Raw genomic sequence first — 7,122 nt, 5'->3', positions numbered from 1 at the left:
AAGCTCCTGCACCGAGGCCTGTGGAGCCCCAGCCCGGCTGGTTGCCAGCAGCAGGTGTGCACGCACCTTGGGGTGGACAGTGGAGGAGCTGCAAGGGGCCTGATCCTTGTGGCAGTGCAAACACGGCCCTTCTGCACCGTGCACTTGCTGCCAGCAGCAAGCTGCTCTACTGCTCTGCAGACCTCGGTGCAGCTTCTTGCAGCCTCCCCACTGCTTGCTGGGAGCACCCTGGGATCTGGCTGGCGTCGGGGGCCTTCCCAGAGCCTTGGATGCCACTGCACCAAGATCTGAGGAACCCTGTCCCACTGCTGGTGGTGTGTGCATGTGTGCCTCCAGGCAGATGGTGAAGAAGGGGCTGAGGCTGCACTGCCACAACAAGGCTTGAGTCCCTCGTAGCTCCTTCACTCTGCCCTGACACACAAACATCTTGCAAGTTAAGGTTGGAGTGTTTTTAGCACTCCGGCCAAAAATGTTGCCAACCCCTGGTTTACACTGTTCATATCCATCCCTTCACAAGTGACCTAAACTTTATTTTATTTCATTTATGTCACCCAATGACCAGGACTGAATCTGGGTAAATACTGAGCTCTGGTTCTTTTAGAGAAAACTAATCACATTTCTATAACTCTACTTATTCCCCCTCCCCACTCTACCCTTTTGCTAGAGAGCCAACTTGCAGTGGAAGATGTCTGGGTGAAACATGCTTTGCAGCCAATCAGCACCACTACTAATCTGGCAGGGTGATGCATTGTTTTCCTTTCCACTCCAGGGGGTTGCATTTGCTGCCTTTGCAACACCCCACCACCTGCCAACAAAAGACCAGACTTGGCTCTGTGATACACTGGTATGAAGCATTAAACATAGGGCTCCCAGGCTACTGAATGCAAATGCATGCAAATTAAACAAATACGTTTTTGATATACATTGCTGAGAGATGTCATGAAGGTCTTTTTGTGAAGTGCAATATAAGAAGTAGCCTGGTTGGCTGCATAGTAATACTTGTCTCTGATGACAGCAAGCATCCAACATGCCGTAGGTTTAACACTCCTAGGCAGCTCACTTTCTTTCTGGTATTGGTTTCTGGGAAGGATGAGCTGTCACCACTCTTGATGTGTGTAGAGAACAGAGGTCTCCTGAGATAAGGTTGTTCATTATGCTTCCTGAAGAACCATTAAATTTCTATCAGTGCAATGTGATCCACTCCTTGGGTAAAGACATTGTTTTGTGAGCCTTTTCTTCTGTAGTAAGCTCCACTTGTGTGCTTTTTTTCGAATCTACATACAGCAAGAATGTAAAAATATGTAAGTAGTAATAGCAGATTCTTTTCATACAGCATCTTACAATGCATGACTAGATGAAACAAATTATACGTTCTTGCTGCACTGCCTCGTATGTTCTCTGAATGAGCCTGTGTAGAATTGAAATGTGCCATTTAAATCAAATTGCTTTGTATCAGTTGACTGGATTGTATATGTGGTTGCAATGTTCTGTTTTAAAGTATTTCAATATTTGTTGGATTCAATAGTATGTTAAGCATTATACAGTAAGCTATTACTATAAAACTGCAGATTTCTGGAAAAGCTTGCTGAGGCCTCTTTTAAGCAAATACTTCCAAAACTTATTGCAGTACAAAGACAGTCATGAAAAAAAAAAAAAGAAAACAATGAGGATAAAAGGAGTAAAACTGCAAATGTATGTCTGTGTAAGCTATATCTAATCTGCATGTATACATGTATATAACAGACATGCATATATATTATTTGTCTGTATGTCTGAGTATATACAAATATGATGTGTGTAGGATAAACAACTACAAATGATGTCTCCTGTATCACAGGTGTATTTTAAGATGCAATGATCCAGTTTAAATTATCCTATTTTCTGACGTATTGTCAGTACTAGAAAATTAATGGCATTGGCTCAAAATTCTGTTAGAGCAAAGCTACTTTGGTATTTGAAGACCAGTATTTTACACTCTTATTGGCAGGAAAAATGTGTTTTCTGCATATATTTGTAGATCTCATAATTTTACTAACCTATTTGGCACTCTAGCTGTCTGAGCATCTTGTAAATATACTTACCAGTTGAGCTAGGAATTATTTTTAGTTCAAATTTTTAAACTACGTTGTCAATGACTTCTCTGATCTTCCCTTTTTGCGTTGTTTCATTCACATTCTGTAATTAGTGAGGCTTTTGTCCAGGTAATGCTAACAATAATGTCATGTAGAGGATATGCTAGTGTCAGCCAGTTAAACATTATTCACAGTGCTTGCCAGTAAATGGCCATGTGCATTTGCTCACATACATAATGTTTGTTTTGTGAATGGCAGTGATATGATTGCAGATGACCCCTAACCTCCACATTTGCTTTTTCTTTGATTGCTACATGTTATGAATGGTGATTACCCATAATGACTGTGAGACTGACAATATTTAGATGTAAATGCACCCCTGCAAACAGTGCATATTACATCGTCTGATTCAGCAGTGTCTGTGACATGAGCCACATTTTAATAACGGATAAGATAAATTACATGACAGCTGTCTTAACAGCAGAATAAGAATTGTTTGCATTGTTAATCATTGTTTTTTTTCTTTCCTTAATTACTACATTTAGAAATATACTCAGTGTGTTTTTGGCAATTTTAATAGAATGTAACTGCTGCTGTTTAAAAAAACAAGAATCTAGCCCCTTTGAAACCAAGCTTTCAGATTGGACAAGTTTTTAGATCATTGTCTTGCTTCTAAGGGAGGGGAAATTTCCCCATATTGTTTTCTGTAGCCTAATTATACTCCAAGAAAGGAAATTTTACTCCCATTGCCTGGGAAAAAAAAAAGATTTTAAAGGAAAAATAACTTTAAAAAATCATTAAAAACTGAAGAAATATTTATTTTTAAAGGACATAACTAGTTTTAATGTTTTTATAAAATGCTTCTTTGGCAGTTTAAAGCTTCTATACCGTATGATCAGCAAAGATTTCTGTTTACTAGAGTTCTGTAAAGAGGATTAAAATAGCTTTCCTACAAGGTGATATGCTAGTAGAATCAATCAATAATAATCTATAGTATCCACAAATGTTGTGAATGTATTTAAATGCCATTTCTTCAGTTCAAAAGGCTAAATCTCAGTTTCAGTGATGCCTGGGCCTGACAGGAGAGTGAAAGTGGATACCAGTGAAATATAACCCTTCTGTTGGTCATGTAGATGAAGGTGAATTTTTTGTCAAGCTACTTCTAAACATAACTGGAAATTCTCACTGGGTAATGTTTACTACGAGTTCTAACACGATCTTTTATGCATAGTTCACAGACTGTTGGTCTCCACAGCTAGGGACAGACATTACACATAAACCTGTTTAAGTGATCAGAAACTGGTTTAAACCTGTAACAGAACAGACATTCAGTGCATATAAACCAGTTTGAAAATGGCCAAACCAGTTTGAATTAAACCTGGCTGAACGTAGTATCAACCTTAACTGATTTGGCTCAAACTGGTTTATGCAATGTCTGTCCCAGACCCCTTGCAGGTTTAAGTTCAATCAGACTCCCCTAGCATCCTGGCATGCTCTCTGCGCTGGTCAGAGGTCTGCTCCTGTGATCTGGGCTGGCGCCTCCCCTCTGCTCTCTAGTGGAAGCAGGGGCAGGGTATGGCCAGATGGTGGCCTGCCATGGCCCCTGAGGCAAATTCCTCCCTCTGTCCCCTCTTCCCCCCCCCCCCCCAACTTCCGCTGGCAAACCTGGGGGCCACGGCTGGGGTTTGCCAGCCCCAGCCCCACCTCCTTGGCTTGTCTGCAGCTAGGCAGTGATGGAGTTAATTCCTTCCTCCGTCCTGTCTCTCCCCTGGCACCCCCTGGGGTTTGGCTGCAGACTCTGTGGCTTTTCTGTAGCCAGGCAGGGATGGAGTTAATTCCTTACTCTGTCCTGTCTCTCCCCTGGCACCCCCTGGGGTTTGGCTGCAGACTCTGTGGCTTGCCTGTAGCCAGGCAGGGATGCACCTGTGAGCCCACAGCTAAGACCTGCAGGACCAAACTGTGAGGTAGGAGGCATTGGTAAAGATCTGACAAACATCACACATGCTGGAGATGCAGTTAAGGGAAGACGCAGACAGCTTCACCAAAAAATGCAGAGAGCTACGTTTACATTATAAAGCAGAACATGTAAAACCTGGGAATACTTAAATCCTTTCTGAATGCTTGGCTGTAAGGAGACACTCTGCCATCAGGATTAGTAAGACCAATTCTTGTCTTCCTGCTTTACATTTTAAGTTAGACTGAGTTGTGTATGCTGTGTTTTACTGGGCTGTATTTTAGCTTGGGTGAAGATTTTTGGTAGTTCCCTGTTGTATGCTTTGCAAATTGCTGCGGTCAATACATGCTTGCTTCAGAGAAAGGACTTTTCCCCCATCCCCACTCCTCAGTCTGGCAGCAGCTGCCCTCCCCTTCTCCAAGATGGTGGCTGGCATCCCATGTGTTATACTAGCCCCAGCTGGTGCTTGGCCATGTCCCCTCCACTCCTGCAGGGAGGGGTGAGAGCCCTGGAGGGCATCTCTCTTCCCTCCCTTTTGGCAGTGGCTGGCAGGGATGCTCTAGCACCCCCTAGCTTCTGGCTTGAGTCACTGCAGGCATGGGGCTGCATTTCCTAATTTAACAGAAAATGTCTGTCCAGTTATTAATGAATTTAAGCTGAACAGGTTAGACTAACCTGTGAGTGAATCAATTCAGGCTTGGGCTTTTTGAATGTCTGTCCCTAGCACATGTGGCATTGAACTGGAGTCTTGAACTGACTCTTGTGTAGTGCTGGGGCTGGGACTGACGATCCACTAATTCAAGGCTCTGGTGTAAAGGCAGGGACCTATTGGTCAATAAGCTGATTGTTGGCCGTAGCCCCAGCACTGCATGGGAGCTGCTTCAAGTCTCTGGCACGTGCTGGAGCTAGGACCAACAGTAAGCTGATTGTTGGTCCCAGCTTTAGCCCCGTACCTGAGCTGGTTCAAGTCTTGAACTGACTCTGGTGGTGCTAAGTCTGGGACCGTCATTCACCTGATTGTTGCTTCTGGTTCCCACACCACACTGGAGTCTTAAACCAGCTTCTTTTTGGGGCTGGGCCTGGGGCTGAAAGTGGAAGCTTGGTAGAGTAGAGGGGTCCCTGGTAGATGTCATGACTGGGCGTGGACCACAGAATATGGAGCAATGTGATGATAGCTCAACGCATGTGACAGAATGATCCAGAGATACTTCTTGCCTGAAGAGTCTCATTTTTTCTATCATACGATGACAATTAAGAATGTTTTTTACTGCTTAAATGTGTGGACACTCACATTTTAAGTGCATTTAACATGTCCTAAGTGGAATGTGTGAATAAATTCTAACCTGTGAAGGATAGTTACAAGCATATCAATAGATGATATTACAGATATAAATCATGTTTTGGAACAACTCATTTACCTGCTAGTGATTATAACAGTTGATTAAAATATCTATAATACTACATTAATAATTTATAAAAGAATCCTTTATTATGCAGTACCCCAAATCTGTGTTTCAGCATCTTCAGGTAGCCTACTGAGTGACTGGTTAGCCCTCTGACAGTGTTCTAATCCTGTAAAACATGCATTAAAATCCTTTCTTCTATAAACTTTGACTGTTGCACAAGAACACTTATTTCTCTGGTTCCTAAGCTAGAAGTCTTATGAAGTCATTTAGGTACTTTAAAATGCAAATAAATACCTAGCAGGATTTACAGAAGTGCCTGACCAAGTTAGGCACATACCTCCTCCTGATGTTTAATGATGATCTGTATCTCTCTCGTATGAACATTTTGCAACCCATTTTTCACTTAAAGAGAAACTTGTGCTTTCCAGAAAGTAGGGACAAACTTGAGGCTATGATTGTCAGAGACTCCACACAAGACCATTCAAGATTATATATACAAATCCAGCCCATGAAAACATGGGTGTTTTTATCATTTGTGTGTGTGTGTGTGTGTGTGTATTTACAAATAGAATAATATAGCAGGGATCAGGTTTCTATTTTCCCTTTTTAAGCATCTTCATTAAAAATCAGAAAGGGGCAAGCAGCATGTTAAACACATCTGCAGATTATACTAACTTTAGGGGAGTGCAAAAGCCAGTTGAATAAAGCAAACATGCAAACAGATCTAGAAAGTTTAGCTCTGCAAGGGAAAAAACCCCCATGAAATTGCATTTGGAAATGAAGTTGAGGAAGGGGGAACAGATATTCACTGCAGGAAAAAAATTCTTAAAGTGGTAATGACTATGACTTAAAGGATACTGGGCAGCAGATTTCTAATATCATGTGACAGCATGATAGGCCAGTGCTATTTTGGGTAGACTGGATCCCATAGAACCTGGAGGTAATGGGGGAAACTATACCTTATCTAGATCTTTAGCTCCTATTCAAACACATCTGGATTAGAGATGGCCTGAACTAGGAATCTGGAATTGTATTTTGCTTCATCTCTCCAAAGTATGAGAAGGTTTGTATCTGTATGAGAACATCATAAATGAATGCATAATAGGACCAATGTAGTTGCTTTAACTTGGCCATTCATGGATTAGGTTCACCTGTTCTAATATCTTGTAGTTTAGACCAGATGCAGGCGGGCAGGGATAAGCAAACTTTTCTGGCTGGAGGCTGATTATTAGAGCTGTGCGAAGCTTTGGTTGCTAATTCAATTCGGTGGAGATTTGGCCCAATACGGCGGCCGAATCTCGGAATCTGAATCGAATTAGGAGACTCTTTAATCTCTGTAAATAAAATTGGAGCCCTCTGAGTCAATTCAGATAGATTCGAAAAGCTTTGGTGATTTGGACATAGACACAGCTTTAAAGGTTTTCCTGCATACCTCAAGGTACCAGGTGGCTCCTGAATGCTGTGATGCTGGGATGGAGCATCCCACGGGGGTGTGTGTGTGTAGGGGGTCCCCAGCATGCTCAGAAGTGGACCCGGTCCACTTCCAGGTCCACCGGGGAGTGCACAGGGAACCCCCCCCCCACTGCTGTCCAGCTCGGCGACTGGTGCCTTCTAGGCCTGGGCGGGGCACCTGGTGTCCCCTCACGGCCGATTGTCAAGCCAGGAGTGGGGGGGGGGGGGGGCCCCCGCG

The sequence above is a fragment of the Alligator sinensis genome, unplaced genomic scaffold (genome assembly GCF_000455745.1).
Source record: "Alligator sinensis unplaced genomic scaffold, ASM45574v1 scaffold465_1, whole genome shotgun sequence".
Taxonomy (NCBI): domain Eukaryota; kingdom Metazoa; phylum Chordata; order Crocodylia; family Alligatoridae; genus Alligator; species Alligator sinensis.
Note: the sequence above shows the minus strand (reverse complement) of the source record.